A 19,024-nucleotide genomic window follows, 5' to 3' on the forward strand; every position below is an offset into this window, starting at 1 on the left:
TCTCATTCCACTTCTACAGGATGTGACTTGTTCTTTAACTTTCTGAAGATTAAGTGACTGAAATGTGTTTATGTACATCCTTTGAGATATTCTGTTGTGTTTGGGGTTGTCATTCTCAAGTAACAGTCTCTTTGCTGCCACATGCAGCCTTTAGAACCACTGTATCAGGAGAATTGAGTGGGAAAGAGACTCAGGTGACTTGATGGGGCCTGATCATGGGTGGTGTAATGTCTCCAGGGGCAATATCATCCGGACTGGATGGATATTCATACAAACACCTTCAGCTCTTGGGTGGCCTGGCTCTTCAGGAAGTGATTTGTGTTCTAATTTGAGATTGTTGTTTATGATCCCAGTACCCAGTTTATTTCACCCTGGCAGATAACATAAATAACTGTCCCATAGACAGGAAAATCCAGCGGTGGGGATTAGCTACACTGCCATAGTGTATCACTGGTTTAATTCATCAAATTCATAGATAATCCATCATTTGTAGCTTAATGCTTTGTTTGTGCACTCACTTCCTACCAATCGGAAGAAGAAAATACCCACACCACACCTGGCACATAAGAATCAAATTTCTTCTCCATCGAGGCCATTACATTAGTTCATTATGGAGAAAACTAGTTCTACGGACACCCTGCAAATGTTGGGTCTAGGGAAGATGGACCAGCATGTAAAGGTGCTTGCCATCAAACCCACGCTCCTGAGTCCCATTCCCACGACTCATGTGGTTGAAGAGAAATGAAACCAGAAATTTTTCCTCTGACCTCCATGTGGGTATGTTCTCTCCCAACAAATTAATACTTTTAAAAAGTAGATTCTGTGGTTAAGTAAGTAGAAGGAATTGCTGAGTCAGTGGGCCTGTGTGCTCTGCAAGCTTCAGGAAGGCTACCAGCACATGTTAGGGCTAAAGCAGAGGATGGGAGCCAGATCATTCCCAGCTCTCCTCATCTTACTGGTGTGACTGATGCTGCACATCTAACCTCTCTGTTTTCTCCTTCATAACAAGTCGTGTTCTGTCAGCCAGCTCCCAAATAATGACACAAAGACATATTATCAATTATAAAGTCTCAGCCTATAGCTTAGACTTATTCCTAACTTGCTCTTATAACTTAAATCAACCCATTTATACAGAGCTACAATCCTCCATGTGGCTTTTACCTCTCTTTCATTCTGTATGTATGACTCCATACATGTCTCATTGGTATTTCCTGCCTGCCTAGATACCTCTTCTCTTTCTTTCTCTCCCCAGAAATCCCACCAATACTTGCCTAGCTATTGGCTGTTCAGCTTTTTATTTCACCAATAACAGCAATATACCTTTATACACTGTACAACTATCCCACAATGTTTTTGTGGGATAAAAGGATAAAAGGAAAAAGTTTTTTTTTTTTTTTTTGGTTTTTCGAGACAGGGTTTCTCAAAAGGAAAAAGTTTTAACTCTAACAAAATTAAACTATATACAATTAGAACAATTATCAAATAAGAATTACATTTACAATGTCCAGTCCATTTGTATTTGGCAAATTCAGAGGAAATACTTCATTATCTGAACTATCTTCAAGAGTTCAAAGTTTCATGCCTAAACTACTTTTTATCATAACTTGCATTACCATCATAAAAAAATATCTTTTTAGACCTTAAAACATCTTAGATAATAAACTTAAGCCTTTATGTCTCTCAACCTTATAAACTTTACATTTCTTTTGCAAGTCTCTTTCTGAATTTGGTAACAAAGAAAACTGAACCTATAAATATCTCATCTTCAACTCCATCAGAGATCTGAGAAGGACATAATATTACCTGAGTAAACAGTTAGTGCAGAGCAAACAACTTCTGAAACTAATGACAGAAAAGCAGGTTACCTTAGCAGTCACCCAAGTTTCTTTTATAATTCTGGGGCATCCATTTTTGCCCTACAGACCTAGAATATCTGAAAGACTATTCTGTAAAGCAGGAATTTTGAAGGCTGTCCTAACCTTGTCTTGGAAGTTTGGCAGTCACCTTTTTTTTGTGTTCTACTTGTTCAATATACACAGCATACTGACAGCTGCCAAAGCAAAGGATGTTTCTTGCCTAAATGGCTAGTTTTGCCATATTGAAAGAAAATTCCATATTAATGTTTTTCAATGCCCATCATCACTTTTTGAAATAAAATGGTGCTGCCAAGAGCAGATGTGTCTCACTGTCATGAAAATCCTTATATTATTAAAATATTTTAAATTCCATATTCTGTAGGTCTTTGAAGTTAGCATGAAGACCATCTATTTAAAATATATCTGTTTGGAGCTAGAGAGATGGCTCAGTGGTTAAGAGCATTGCCTGCTCTTCCAAAGGTCCTGAGTTCAATTCCCAGCAACCACATGGTGGCTCACAACCATCTGTAATGAGGTCTGGTGTCCTCTTCTGCAGACATACACACAGACAGAATATTGCATGCATAATAAATAAATAAATATTAAAAAATAAAATATATCTCTTTGACCTAGAAAAAATAGCTAACATGACTATAAGCTTGATTGTTATACATGATTAACTACTAATCTGTCTTTTTTATTATCCTTAATATCTTTCAAGGACTAAAAGTTTTCATTATATTTAAATTAGTTGCATAGGTACAATACCTTAAACAATAGTAGAATCATGTACAGCATAGCAGAAATAACCTTAAATTTGTATCAATGTTTAGAATCTATACCAAAGTAAAATATTTGAGACTAGTAGTTGTTCAAAATAGATTCAACAATCTATCTTTTTATCCTATAATTATAGCCCCCCTTTCTTCCTTTCAGAAAGAGATCTTTCAATCTAATCTCTTTTATTTAGCTTTTGTCCAGACCATTATCAATAACAACTTGTGTATACAATATTCTGTCTCTGTGTATACCTAAAGGCCAGAAGAGGGCACCAGACCTCATTACGGATGGTTGTGAGCCACGGTGTGGTTGCTGGGAATTGAACTCAGGACCTTTGGAAGAGCAGGCAATGCTCTTAACCCCTGAGCCTTCTCTCCAGCCCATCAATAACAACTTGTAACAAGCCACCCTTAATGATGACAAATATCCTTAACCCACCCAATGAAAAAAACTACCCACCCCATCTCTTGGGAAGGCGATATCATGTTCTCTAGACTGTTTCCTGTTGTATGGAGGTGACAGCACCTTTAGGGGACATTGAGAAAACTGGAATAATGGTCAATCCTGGGAGATCTTCTGTACTATTTTTGTTTAGTCTCTGTGTGATGGGAAAGTGTAGAGTTATCTGAATTCTTAGTTGAAATAGTTTGTGAGCCTGGATCATCTTATCTAGTAGCTTTCAAGTTGTTCTGGATGCAGAGTTTTGAGGAGACTGAAAACATATAAACTTTTAAACATAACACACTTTTATGTATTATCACAAGTATAGAATGTACACTGTGCAATATTCAGTTAAAGATGATTTTTTTGTTTTATGTTTGATCAGGTAAAAGGCATCTGTTTCGTTTGTTTGCAGTGTATAACCAAAACTCTATCGATGCAATATGAAAGATTGGCATATAAGAATAAGTCATGAGAACTCTGTAGCCAACAAGATTTATCTTGTCTCATCTAGTCTCAAAGCTGTTCCCATGTTAGTGACCAGCAAACATGTCACCTATCCTGAAGTCTTTCATGATGTCCTCCCTCATGTCTGTAGCCAAAATCCTCAGGAGGTCTCCCCTGGTGAAATCTCATCTCTACTAATTTTGAAGAAATTCATAGGTTTTCATTTCCTGTGGAAACAAAAGCAAAAGCTGTCCCCCTACACAATATATTTCCAACTTATTTTGAAGCCAAGACATCTCTAGAGTATATATGCTCACTTAATTTAGTACTTATTTTCCACAATCCAAGATCTCTCAGCAGATATATATATTAGCATTTAAAACATTCAAAGTCAACAAAGCACCATACAGGGTCCAGACACCCTGTGTATTTTCTATCTTTACCTGACTTATTCTTTTCATATTACATTAGTCTTTCTTTAAAGGTTTTACTTTATTATTTTAAACTACTTTTCTATGACTGTCCATAACCATTTTCTTTCCTTTCTTTAGCATCTAAGCACTTTTTCAAACATACTGTACCTTTACAGAAGATTTCTCAGTTAGAGCTGACTTTCTGCATGTCTGCAGGGTTCTCTGACCATAAGACAAGCCTTAAACAGCCTTGTCAGCTGCAGCATGTCTCTGATTTCACAAATGGCTTTGGTTCATATGCTGGCGTCTGGCTCCAGCCAGCAGGCAATGGGCATGAGCAGTTTCTCTGTATGCCACTGAGCACCAACCTGCCTGAGAGACTGCAGGACTAGGAATCCACATCCAGCTGATTGTCCAGAACTTTTCTCTGCTTTCTCAGGCCCTATGTTTGAAAACTCCACATTGGACACCATATGTAATCAGAGATTTCTTTGGGATGCCAGCTCATAAATAATAACCTATAGAGTTATTATTGACAATAAAAGCTTGGTTTTAAGCCAGGCAGTGGTGGCACACGCCTTTAATCCCAGCACTCTGGAGGCAGAGGCAGGCGGATCTCTGTGAGTTCGAGGCCAGCCTGGTCTACAGGACAGGAACCGAAAGCTAAGGAGAAACCCTGTCTCGAAAATAAAAAAAATAATAATAATTAAAAAAAACCCTTGGTTTTAGCTTAGACTTTTTTATAAATAGCTCTTATAACTTAATCAACCTTTTTATTAATTTATGTTCCATCATGTGGCACAGTTACCTTTCTTCTGTCCTGTTTGTTCAATTTGTTCCATTGGTGTCTCTTTCACACCTTGATTATCTCATCTGACTTCCTCTCTATACTTGCAAATTCTGCCTATACCTCCAACCTCAGCTCTTTATTAAAACAATCACAGCAATGTATCTTCACACACAGTGTACAATTATCTCATAATAGCCCTTGGCAAAATACGGAGAATAATACCTTGTAGTTAACTGTATCATATTTTTAACATTTATAAATGTAGACAGCATGCTAACCTATCATAAATACCAAATATATAGCCAGGAAGTGGTGACACATGTTTTTAATCTGAGAACGTGGAAGACAGACACAAATGGATTTCTTTGAGTTCAAAGCCAGCCTGGTTTATTTACAGAGTGAGTTCCAGGTTAGCTACACAGAGAGCTACACAGAGAACCCCTGTCTTAAAAACAAAACAAAACAAAACAACAAAAGCAAACAAGCAAAAGCAAATACATTTGTGTTGAGAAAGTCTTTAAAACGTTTAACCCAGAGTTTGACAAACTTTCTTTGCCCACCAACCTCTCCTCCTCCTTTACACTAAGCACCCTGGTATAGCTCTATGGTAGTTTAAAAGTAATTGACCCCCATAATCACATAGAGAGTGGAACTATCAGGAAGTGTGGCTTTTTTAGAGTGGATGTGATCTTGTTGGAGGAAGAGTGTCATTGTGGGGGTGGGTTTTGAGATTTCCAATGCTCAGGATACTGCCCAATGTCTCAGTTGACTTCCCGTTGTCTACAAAAGTTATATCTACTCTCAGCTACTCCTACAGCACTACATCTGCTTCCATGCAGTCGTGTTCCCCATCATGATGGTATGGACTGAACTTCTAAAACTGTAAACACTACTTCAATTAAATATTTTCCTTTACAAGACTTTCTGTGGTTGTGGTATCTCTTCACAGCAATAAAAAACCCCAACTAAGAGAGCTATACTTCTATACTTCCTATGCAGTGGAAAGTTCACCCAAGGTTCAAGGTGCCATGCTAAGAAAGGCATTTGAAAGAGGTTATGTGACACATATATATTTCAATCATATTTATTACAACTTCATTAATCAAAGTATAATATTCTAGAACATGTAGGGAGAGAAAAATTCTAGTGCTGCATCATTGTTGGCTTACATGCTGCATCTCATTGAGGAGCCTCACAATAACAGTTAGCAATAATGCTAAGGTCTGCTACATACACTTCTAGACTGCATGCAGCCCATTATGAATGATAACAATAGTTCCAAGATGTAAATAATATGGCTCATTCACATTTCATACATACTGAGGTCAACCAGCTAGAAACGAGTACTGGGAATACACACCAAACCACAGCACTTATGACTTTTCTATCTTCAATGTTAAAATTTGTTTCCCCATACCCCATATTTCTTCCACATGATGAATTCACAGAACCTCACCTGAAGTTTAGTATTGACATCAATTTTTTTACTAGTTTTTAAGACAGTGTCTTATATAGCCTAGGTGGGTCTTTAATCTATGATCCACCAACCTATATTTTCTGTATACTAAAATTGTAGGTGTATGCCACGAAATCTAGCTAGGATCAGTTTTTGTAAGTTACTTTCTATAGCTTTTATTTACATCATAGGGATAAGGTTAAATAGTAGCTATTGCCATTTCCAGGTATAGAAAAATGCTCAGATAATGGGTAGTTAACAAGAATACAATTTTACTTGTTGCTCTTCCCATTGTTTTAATTTGTCTTCATTCTTTCACACCATCTCCCAGACTAGATAACTTAGAAACTTAGATTGCTTAGATAGCTTCCCTTCTCAAGGGTGTAAAGGCCAAAAACCAAGAGAAAATCACTGTTCCAGGTCTGTTTTCTGCTTCTGCAATGGTGCCTGTTGTGTCCTCCAGAGAGAAGGAGACGTTCTTTCTTCACATGCAGGAATGACAAAAGAGGTAAAGGGAAAAACTTTCTCAATCCTGTTCTGAAGGGCACAGATTCCATTCATAAATTCAGGGCCCCAAGTTGTCACCTTCACACTGTGTCCTCACTTCTTAAGATGCAGAGTTTACAGATGTGGACACACACACACACACACACACACACACACACACACCCCTGCTAAATAGAGTGGGACCTTAAACTCAGTGTTCTCCCTTCTAGTGTTCTTGGTGTTTTGAGTACAAAATTCTTCTTTCACTCGCCCAACAAAATGAATGAACAAACAAACAAATAGCATTTAATAAAGACATAAAGGTCTTTCTGGTGCATCTACCGCTACATGGAAAACTTCAGAAGACTCATTGAAATCTGCTGGTTGTTCTTTCCAAATGCTGACATTTAACAAATCCCACTGGCTGGTTTGCTCTGTTTGTCTCCCACGGCTGAAATGTGATGCAGACATTCAAACACTGGCAATGGGTGCCTATTTTGTCTCTGTCTGCTCATGCCAACTGAACACATGCCAGCATGCAGGGAGATGTGAGGAGACCCAGCTCCAAGGACTTTGTGCCTCACTTCACTTTTATACCATCTGGGAAACACAGTATTCAAGAGGGGTTCAAAATAGGACTTCAAGTGAGAAACAAAGCAGATTTTGTAGCTGTTATTGTTGAAAACCAATTCAGTATAATGACTTTAAAGTACCAAAATTCAAACACCCCAGAAACATTTTTCCTTTTGTACAATGAATACAACAGATGGGTAGACTTTTTAAAAGGATAGACCAAAGAAAAGATATGTTCTCAGATACTTAGACTTTTTTTAATATTTATTTATTTATTTATTATGTATACAATGTTCTGTCTGTGTGTATGTCTGCAGGCCAGAAGAGGGCACCAGACCTCATTACAGATGGTTGTGAGCCACCATGTGGTTGCTGGGAATTGAACTCAGGACCTTTGGAAGAGCAGGCAATGCTCTTAACCACTGAGCCATCTCTCCAGCCCCCAGATACTTAGACTTTTAAAAAGTGTACCTTTTCAAGAAAATTTGTAATGCTTACAGGTTTAAATATATAATAATCAGGTTTTTTTATTTCCCACATACTAAAATGGAAAATTTGTATTTGTCTATGTTATCTTGATATAAATACAAGTTTCAGGTTTGTTTTTCATGGCGTTCAACTGTCATACATCTACCTTCATGTAGACTACACACATAAATCAAACACATACAGAACACTTCCACAAAGAAATGACCAGAATAATACCCACAGGCTGAGAAAAGCCAGCAGTGTCCATCCACGGGTGGGCAATAGACAGTGTCGACTAGGCAAGCAGGATTTGCTGAAGTATGGATCTAGTTTCTCCCCATGTGTTGGAGTCCCAGAAAACATCACTGAAAATTGGTGGAACCTTTAAGAGACACGCCTGGTAGGAAGTGTTTGCATTACTGGGGACTTGTCCTTAAAAAAGATTATGGGAGTTCATTTTCTCCCTTTCTCAGGTCCTCACTGTGGTGTGAGATGTTTCATTCTGTCACACACTCCTACAATGATGTGCTGCTCGACATGGGCCTTAAAGTTGAAAAGCCAAATGATCATGAAACGGAGCCTCTAGAATAGCAAACTTAACATAAATTTACCCTTAATTCAGACATCTCCAGGGTTTGTGTTAGTGATCTCAAGTCACTTTGACTTGTATTCCAGGAGGAAAATGCAGCTAAGTATACCAACTTATCAGCATGCAATTGAGATTTAGAAGCTTGGTGGTAAACAAATTTACAATTACACCTATGCCACCCATCATACACAAGACTGTGACTCATCTTGTAACCCTTCTCTTTGGTGTTTCTGATTTATTGGTTTCCTGACCTTTACTCTCAAAAAACTCAGAGCAGAGTATTTTCCTCTAGAAGATCAGCCCACCTATTGAGTTTATCCCCTCAAAACAAACCAAGATTCACATTAGTTTCCATGCTCGCTTTCTCCATCCTCAACCCATGTCAGGGTTCCATCCACACAACTGGTAGATGCTTTTAACTTCTTTTCTGTTCTCATCCATTATCCTCTTCACACATCTTATGTAAGGCAGTGGCATTCACTCTACTAAACTAGTCATGTGAATATGCCCTCATCCTTTTCTTCTTGATTTATATTCACCAAAATCTTATTTTCTTTCTGCATTCAACCAGTTCTATTCATAGTCCAACAACCCAGTTTGCTTCAGTGCTTCGTGCTTCCTGCCCTTATGTGTTAGCTTCAGTGGGCTCCTTTGGTAGGAAAAACTAAAACAAGACATACTATCTGTTCTCAAGAAGTCTTCAATATAATTTAGGAGAGGGTCAACAAAAGCAATTTTAAAGTTGTTAGATAATTGTGAGATATAATAAGAGACTTGGGGAACTATGTGTGGATTTTAGACAACAAAGGTCCATTTAGCCCCAAGATAAGGGTTCCAAGGAAGAGAAAAAATTAAGAAAGTTTGAACTGACAACTATAAGATGCAAAGAAAAATTAAGACAAATTCATTTTAAGGCTTGAAAGCCTTGGAATGTGCCTAGGAATCTGTTCATGTTAAAGTGTGAAACAGATGAGATGGGAGATTGGACCAGAGCATGAGCCAGACCCAGAAGGAAGAATAGCAACTCAAAAAGTCCCAAGTGGATGGAATTATAAAAGAGAACTATATAATTGTAAAATATATACAGTGATCTTTTTCTTTTTTAAATTTATTTTTATTGCTTTATAAATAATACCATTCAAAATTTCCACTTTCTCCCCTCCTCCTACTTCCCTCCTGCTTCCCCACTCCCCCTTCCCCCTCCCCCTCCAGCCCAAAGAGAGGGCAGAGTACCCTGCCCTGTGAGAAGTCCAAGGCCCTCCCACCTCCATCCAGGCTTAGAAAAGTATGCATCCAAATAGATTAGGATCCCAAAAAGCCAGTACATGCAGTAGAGACAAATTCCAGTGCCTTTATAGTTGGCTTCTTAGTCTGTCCCAATTGTCAGCCACATTCAGAGGGTTTTATTTGATCCCATGCTCGTTCATTCCCAGTCCAGCTGGCCTTGGTGAGCTCCCATTAGCTCAGGCACACTATCTCAGTGAGTGGACCAACCCCTCGTGGTCCTGACTTCCTTGCTCATATGATCCCTCCTTCTGCTCTTCAACTGGACGGTAGAAGCTCAGTCCAGTGCTCCTACGTGTGTCCCTGTCTGCGCCTGAAGAAGGTTCTATGGTGATATTCAAGATAGTCATCAGTCTGACTACCGGATGAAGCCAGTTCAGGCACCTTCTCCTCCACTGCCCAGGATCCTAGCTGGGGACATCCCCGTGGACACCTGGGAACCCCACTAGAGCAAAGCCTCTTGGCAACCCCAAAATGGCTTCCTTAATTAAGATATCTTCTTCCCTGCTCCCATATCCGTCCTTTCTCCATCTCAACCATGCTACTCCCCCAAGCTCCACCATGGAAATGAAAGTCCCAGATAGATAGATAGATAGATAGATAGATAGATAGATAGATAGATAGATAAATTGTGAGCTACCATCCTTTACTGGGAATGGAATCCAGGTCCTCTTCAAGAATAGCATCAATGGGAGTGTTTTGGCTATATGTACAGAGTTTCCTGGTCTTATAGAAACATAATTAATGGTTTGTTGTGGAAAACAATATTTTCTCACTGTCATCCATCAGCATGTAAGTATCCAATGTGTATCTTTAGATTGTGTTAGGATGTTTTATTTTTAAAATCTTTGTTTGAGTTGCTGGCTTGAGTTTCATAAAAACAATCTCTAAACAAATTTTGGCTCAGGGTTAGAACTGAATTTCCAGTAATCTCTGGAATGTCCCTAAACATTTCTCTGTCATTTTTAACTGTGAATTTACATGAAATAGAGTTGCCAGCATTCATGATTACAAAATCAAAATGTCAATCAAAATCTTAAAAACATTGAAAATGCTCTGTGTCCTGTAATATCAAATATTCAGCTAAGATTTAATTGTTTGTCTAAAAAATAAACAGGCAGCTGGGCGATGGTGGCGCACACCTTTAATCCCAGCACTCGGGAGGCAGAAGCAGGCGGATCTCTGTGAGTTCGAGACCAGCCTGGTCTACAGAGCTAGTTTCAGGACAGGCTCCAAAGCCACAGAGAAACCCTGTCTCGAAAAACCAAAAAAAAAAAAAAAACCCAGGCATATGCATTTTTATTAATAATTATATTTGTTTTCATTCATCTTTAATCGATAATAAAGTTAAACATACAATAAAAAAGACACAGTGATCTAAGAAGGTCTATGAAGAGCAAAAAGATATTAACACTTCTAGGTAGAAGAAGACAGGTTTACACAAATCTAAAAAGAAGCCCATAGCTCTGTGATAGTAGCCAGGGACAGTATTGTGGAGGATTGTCACCATCACTAGCTGCAAGCCACAGTAAGATGAGGAGGGGTGAGAAATAATAAACCTAACTCATTTCCCCTCCCTGACCCTTTTTATCAGTGCATCTTATCAGACACACCTATCAGAACCTGAAGATTATGTAAAGTCAACATCCACAGAGGAAGTCCTTCTTGAAAGTGGAATCCAGAATGATAAGCGCACAGGACAGAGATGAGGTGAGGGCTGGGGCAACAACCGTAGGTGATTTTAGAGAGCTCACTGGATTGCCAGTAGCTTACTTGGGCATTGTGTAGTTAGCTCTGTTTAAAATCTTAATTCAACCAATTTTAGTCATGTGTTGATGCATTTATCCTACCGAATACTAATTAGTCAAGTGAGTATGACTTTTCACATTAATACGATTTTCTAAATTTCAGATTTCATTTTCATTTATGGGATGTGTGCTCCTTTAAGGTAACATCATTGTTGTCCACATCAGTTTCTAATCTTTCACTCATTTGCTTTTATTCTGCAAACTCGTATTTTGGAATAATACAGCAGATACTAGCTGTAAGTATTTTTTCTTCTGACATTTACCCCAAACCATCCACTTGTCTCTTTGGCATGAAGTCAATGAATATAAGAAGTGAAATCACACATAAGCAAGAGCTGTCTCATTTGATAAATGAAGTAAGTAGAAGCATGGTGTCATCTACTTGACAAATGAATCTAATTTAACTGTGTGGATTTCTCCACTTGGTGAAGACATTAGTGTGCTTGCAGGCTCTCTAACTTGGTATGGAAAAGGAGTCTAGTAAGCAGCTCCTGGCTGCTGCATTCCCCATGGCTTGAAGAAGTAATGAGAACATACATTTTGTCTAACGAACTGACTAAGATATTAAGACTATCACTTAATCTGGGATTTGGATGGGATAAAAAGAGGTAATAAAAGACAGGAATTTGTTCATATAACAAAGAGACTGGAATAGAAACACTTTTTAAAAATGATTTAACTATTTAGGTAAAACAGTAAAATGTAATGGAAAATGACCTTCAAAACAAATATAGAATGGTTTATGACTTAGAATTCTACTTTCTGTCAAGTCATAAATCAAATATAAGTATCAAGTAGACTTTTCAGACATGTGAACTTCAAAAACAGAAAAAACATAAACAGCAACAAAACAGTATTTTTTAAGTATTCTATTTTAGACTTTGGGATTATGGTTGAAAGGGAGAGAGAAAAAGAAAAAGGGGTAAGAGAGAGAGAGAAAGAAAGAGAAAGAGAGAGAAATAAAGATTAACTAGAATATCTAATACAAAAAAGGTAAATTTGTAGGTACTTTGGTTCTATTAGAGTTATAAAATTAATGATAGTAACAATAATAAAAGAAATAAACATATGGCCAGATGTAACAACTCTTTTGCAAGTTATTAGAGAAAATCATTACAAAAAGAATGCATTTAATTTAACTTATCTGACTGAACTAGTTCTATATTAAGAATACACACAGACAGATGAAGAAAGATAACTATGGGTGAACATTATCGGTGTCATTGTTAAGACTTAGGGGATCATGTGAGTGGGTAAGGTCATAAAGGGTTAGAATTGTACAGTCAACTAAAACTCTAGGATCTCAAGGTGATTTTTTAAATTGCTAAAAAAGGAAAAAACAGCTATCAAAACACAGCATTCATTAGTAACTAAAAAGTTAAGATGTTTTCAAAACACATCTTCTAATTAGCTAGTATCCAGAATATGTGGAGAACTGTTTCTAATATAATATGATAAATAATGCAATTAAAAATAGGCAAACTGAACAGACACCCAAATCAAATGAGATATGCAAGCGGAAAATAAAAACATAAAAGCAGGTTAACATCATTAGCTGCTTTAAAATGAAATAAAAGCACAGTGATGTGTTGCTATATTTTGGGGATTGCCAAAACTATATTTTAAATTTTTAAATTCATGCTACAGTCATGGCCATACAGATCTGGGTGATTTGTACTGTTACTCAGTGCCATGGTGACTTCTGGGCCAGAACTGCAGCTGAGGGCTATGGCTGGGTCTGTCCTCTTGCACCAGCCAGAGTCTTTGACGATATCCCTAGCTTCTGTTACCGTGAAAGGCCATGCCAATGCCAGAAGTCTGGGCTGCCACCTGGGGCCATGGTGTCATTCAGGCATGAGCTGTTGCCTAGGGCCCTACTTGGGTCCTTGTCCCTACAGCAGCCAGGGTCTGATTTGGTGCCCATGGCCCCTGTTAACAAGGGCCATGCGAATGCCTGGGGTCTAGACATCCAACTGAGACCATGTTGGTGTCTAAGAACCATGCTGCCACTGGGGCCATACTCATCTAAGTGAACTGATGCCCCAGGGGCCATGGTGATGTCTGGACTGAACTGCAGTTAAACCCATGGGTGGGTCCATGGTCGTGCAGCAGTTGACGTCTGTGTCTTTATCTGTTGCCCATGTTATCATAAGGAGCCGAAGAACCATGCATCATAACAGCTGATCGTGCCCTTCTCTGGACATGGAAAAGCTTGCCCTTCCCCTCACTGGACACTGTAGCAAGAAATCTGGCCCTGTTCTATCTTCGTAGGAGAACTAGCCTATGGAAAAATGGCCCCATCTCTCAACATGGGTGTGGAAGAGCTGGCGCTGGTGGCATGGGAGTTTCAGGGAGGGTTCAGTGATGATGGTCTAACAGAAACCAGAGGCCTTGAACCACACAAATGACTCATTGCAATGAACATTTGCAAGTAAAGCTGATAGGACAAAAGGGTAGACTGTGTGACACCCTGCAGCTCCCAATGCCACCAGGATGACTGAAGAGGTGTTGGAAAGGTGGGAAAGACAGAGTAGCAAAGTGGTTTTTTTGTTTGTTTGCTTGTTTGTCTGTCTGTCTGGTTGGTTTTAATCTTTTAAAATCCTCTTTTTTTGGTAGTGGTGGCGGGGTGTGCTGCAAGGGTGGAGGGCAGAAACATAGGGACTGGGAAATGAAGAAACTGGAGTGTATGATGTGAAATTCCCAAAGAATCAATAAAGTGTAATGGAAAATGGATGTCCTGGCATCTTGTGAATCCAAAGAGATAAAGCCTTACTCTTAGAGGAAGAGAGGAATCTGCTTGCCAGCTCAGTCTCAAGTCAATCTCAGGTCTATACTAACATTGTTTTTGTTTGTTTGTTCCATTATTGTCAGGTAACATTGATGCTTCTGACTTGGGAACTATATTTTGAGGGTTGCAGACATAGCACGTAGGCAACTAAGAAAATCTACCAATTATTCAAAGAAAATTCAGCAATGATGTCAAGCATAATACTTATGTAATAAATGAATAACATTCTATGAGACAGCAATGTAGGACAATTTCAATGAGAAAGTGACAGTATTTATAATGCCTAAACAATAAGTTCCCTGGAAACGAATGAACGAGAATTATTGTATAAAAATGAAGGAAATTAACAAAACAAATATCTATAAAAATAAATATAAAGAATAAAAACTGGGTTTTATTGTTTGGAGAAAATACGCAAAAGGCGTTACTTTTTTTCCTCAAATTACACTACAAAATTCATATAAACCCAACCAAGGTCCCAAAATTCCTGTCAGGCTTTAAAATACACCTCTAAAATGCCTACAGAGAACCAACAGGCGACTGAAAGATGGCTCAGCAGGTACTGCGCTATCCAAGCACAGGGACCTGAGAGTGGCTCTCAGAACCTTTATAAGAAACCTGTCACATCAGTGCATAGCAGAAATCCCAGAGATGAAGAGCTGTGGACTAACCGATCCTTGAAGGTTATTGGCCAGCTAAGCTAGCCTAGCCAAATCAGTGAACCCAGGGTTCAATGACAGACCCTGTCACACACACACACAAAAAAAACTGCATAGCAGTTCAGGAAAACATGTGACATTATTGACACACACATACAAACATACGTGCACACATATGCTCACACATGGACGTACACATGCATATATGAAATATGTAACCAAAAAGAAAACAATAGACAAAGGATAGTTGCTATAATTGTGAAGAATAAAATCAACACTGAGAGAAACTGTCTGAATTCCTCAAAAAGAGAAGCCATGCAACATGAAAATCAAGAATTTTATGTTTTCATATTAAGTTTTTTCTATTGTTCATTTATTATCACATTTAAATTTGCAAGCACATATATGGATTCATTTTGTGACTCTAGGCAAGGGAAACATTTCAGCACTGAAAGTTAGTCCTTTAAATTATGTAACTATAAAAACTGTCCAAAAATTGAAGTTAAAATAGAAAAAAAATCCATTCACATATTGCTCTTAATCATGTATTCTATCATCTCTATACTGACATTAACCATGAAAAATATCAATACATAATCCAAATACTGTTATTTCTTAGAACACAATGTAGGAACATAAGCTGAGGGTTGGATCTTGCCCATTTTGGAGTTTCTGTCTGCAACATATCTGACTGTTACCCGAAACAACACCTGGGACAGGACAAGAACACACAGACACAAACAAACCATGCACATGCGTGCACACATGCACCACATCCATTTACAGAACCAGACTCAATACTTGGATGAAATGGGAAGAAGCGCAGACTTTAGAATCAGACTTTGGGTTTAGTTTGCCACTTCCTGTTGCATACACTCAAGTATTAACTATCTGGAATTTCATTTTCTCTACTTATGAAGTTAAAATAGAATTAATATTCATCTTTAGTTGGCTGTATGAAGACTTTCTGGCCTGTAAAAACTCCAAATAGCATTTTCCCCTATTCTCCATATCAATTATTTATTTGAAAAGAATTTTGATCATAATTTTTTTCTTCCCCAAATTCCTCCAGGATCCCTCCTCCCAGTTCCCTGCACAACTAATTTCATACTGACATGCTCTCTCTCTCTAAAACAAACAAGAACAAAAATTAAAGAAAAACAAACACATGCACAAAATGACAAAAACACAAAAATGGAAATCAAAGTAAACGAACAAAAGACAAGAGAAAATACTCCCAAACCAAGATAAATGAGACCCCCCCCCCCAAAAAAATGTTTACAAAAATACCAGTGAGTTTGCTTTGTGTTAGTCTGGGCATTGGTCCTGCCCAGAAGTGAAGTGTGGTTAATATGTGCAGTGACACTACTAAGGAAAACAGATTTTTTTCTTTCCCAGCAGGTATCAATTGCAGATAGCTTCTTGGTTAGTGGTAGTCTCTATAAAAGTTGTGGAAAGTTATATCTCTTAAAATTGATATTGGTGTATCAGAAATTTTTATAGTCAGTAACAATGCCAACTTACTCAAGAAATAATAGGAATTTGTGTAATTCTTTACAATGGCAGAGAGTTCTAGATATCTAACATCTTTATTCAACTCTATAATTTTATTTTACCTGAGCTATTATGTGTTCATATATGTTCTATATGAAGCAACTATACTATTTTAAGATCACACTGGAAACCACTGCTTTAGAACTATTTCTGCTGAGAAGAATTTGTAAAGCCCTTTAATCAGAATATCCTGACATAAAGCAGGGATTTATGTCAGTGGTAGAGAACTTTCCTAGCTTATATGAGGAAGGAAGGAAGGGAGGGAGGGAGGGAGGGAGGGAGGGAGGAAGGGTGGAAGGGAGGGAGGGGAGATAGGAAGGAACAGGAAGAAAGGAAAGAAAGAAGGATGGAAGGGAGGGAGGAAAAAGAGGGGGAGAGAGGAAGGGATGAAGGAAGGAAAGAAGGAAGAGGAGGGAGGGAGAGGGGGGAGGAAGGAATGGAGGGAGGGAGACCTGAAAATAATTTTGAGTGTCAGCTGATGCTCAGATTCCCCACCCCATCCCCTTGTGAATGCCCAGGTACAATGAACACTGAAGAGGTCAGTAACTGGAATTCCTCCAGATTTTATTTCTTGTGAAAGACCGTGTTCTAGAAAGTTTCTTCGTGGCATCCAGAATCAAGTGGCATCTTCTGATAAGATAGTTTCATATGCAGTTCTTCAAAACTACAAACTGAAAATTTTCCATGCTCAGCTGTGAGGAGCAAATTGTCCTTGAGTACTTTTACCAAGTAAAGTACCCCTATGTGCTAGCTGTACCCCGTGATGGAGTTCAGAAAACAGTTGTATTCTTAATTTCTCCCTAATATAAGATCTTTTGACTAATATTTTTGCTATGTAAACAAAAGAAATGACCACAGGTCTGCAAAGAATTCAGACATATTTCTTTTCTCTCTGGAATGACAGCCCTGGGTGTATTGAATCAATACACAAATTTCCTAAACACTGTGATTGTTTGCAGTTCCCCCACATCATTTTCTGAATACTCTCTGGCTTAGCACTGCACATTCCTCAGACTTTAGGAAAAACGTGAATAGGTGAAGGACAATAAATATAGCCAATGTATTTTAGGATATTTTAATACCCTTTGCCTTGGGTATTTTACAGTTGTTAAAGTCACCTGCTACACATTTATTTTCAGATGAGGAACGCTAACACTTTCTCTCGATTTGTCCACATGGCATTTCATCTGTTTGCCATATAACTGTGGGTAAGAAGCAGGACTTTTAATGACCAATAGGTTTATTTTATGCTCAGATGCGAATTTAACAGTCTCCCTTAATAAGAGTGACTGAAAAAGCAGACATTTCTATTGTGATGCAGTTTCTGTGACTTTTCAACATTTAAAATCTTTAGATGTATTGAAATCACTCTTTAAAGGGAAGAGTAAATGTGATCAGAAGAGACGTGAAGCCAAGTTGAGATTCCATTACTGATGTGGCATTTTGGGCTTTGGACATTATGCCAAAATATACAAAGTATCATGGTCCAAACAAACAGGTGTCTGTCTGTTTGGACAATGTGAGGATCTTTCTGTGTGTGATTTGAGCTCTTTAGTCATTGAGGATTAGTGTCTTCTCTGGTAATCGAAAAGCCTCTAAGCATCATTCTGAGTGTCAAATGAAATAAAGAAAATGAAAAGTGTTTCCTTCAGCGTGACCCAATAGGTGGAAAGGCAAGCTCACTCCTCAGTGTGCTCAGAAGTTCATTTCAGTTCTCCTAAAACATTGAGCATGGTTGACAGCAATGCCAACTAGAGATCCATCTGCGTCATCCAAGGACCTAAAAAAGAAATGCATATGCTGTGTGTCGGGGAGGGGTGGTCACCCATAACAGGCCTTCTTCAGGACCCCAACAATCACCCCCAGCTGCTATGGATGTTAGCTACCGACAGTTCTCAGCTGAGTCTCTGTCTCGGAAGTATCCTCATTCTTTCCAACAAACCCTGTTGCTTGTGGGCTCTGAGGACAGCTGGAAAGTCTTCCACATTCTCACTTCCTGTGACAAAGCACCCTTCACAAAGGCAGCACCGTTCCCACTTCACCTCTGTCTAACCTGCGTCCTGTCACTCTCAGGGGGTTGTGCCATGAAATTCCTGTATGCAAATTTCCATTTTGTGAACTAATACTGTTTAGCAACTCTCCACATAATGGATGCCCACCAAACAAGGAAGACCACTGATTATATCATACATCACCAACACTGGGCAGTGGTGGGACAGAGTTGAAGGCTTAAACTTTCCAAATCCCAGTTTGCTCACTTGGCAAATTGAAACAATAATTCCCATGTAGCAGTTTACTTAAAAGGCATGTATAAAGTAATAATATTATGTCTGAAGTCAGGAAGGGAATCAGTAAATATTGATTGTAGATGTTTTGGCGGATAATTTGGTAAACAAAGAAGACAGTTTTCTGTGATTAACCTGTGGCAAGCATTCACAAATTAGGTCTTCAAAAACTTGTCTACCATAACAGTAACAATAAGTACATTTTATCCTAGAAAAATGGAAGACCAATTTCTTGAGGTGTCTTTACTGACAAAGAAAAGATGGAAGGAAAGTATTCACACTAACTAAAGGAGATGGGTAATATTTGTTATAGATATACTTTTGTAGGGAACACATCTAATTTAGTG

The sequence above is a fragment of the Microtus oregoni genome, unplaced genomic scaffold (genome assembly GCF_018167655.1).
Source record: "Microtus oregoni isolate MIOR12 unplaced genomic scaffold, Mior012 000035F_ref0000213, whole genome shotgun sequence".
Taxonomy (NCBI): domain Eukaryota; kingdom Metazoa; phylum Chordata; class Mammalia; order Rodentia; family Cricetidae; genus Microtus; species Microtus oregoni.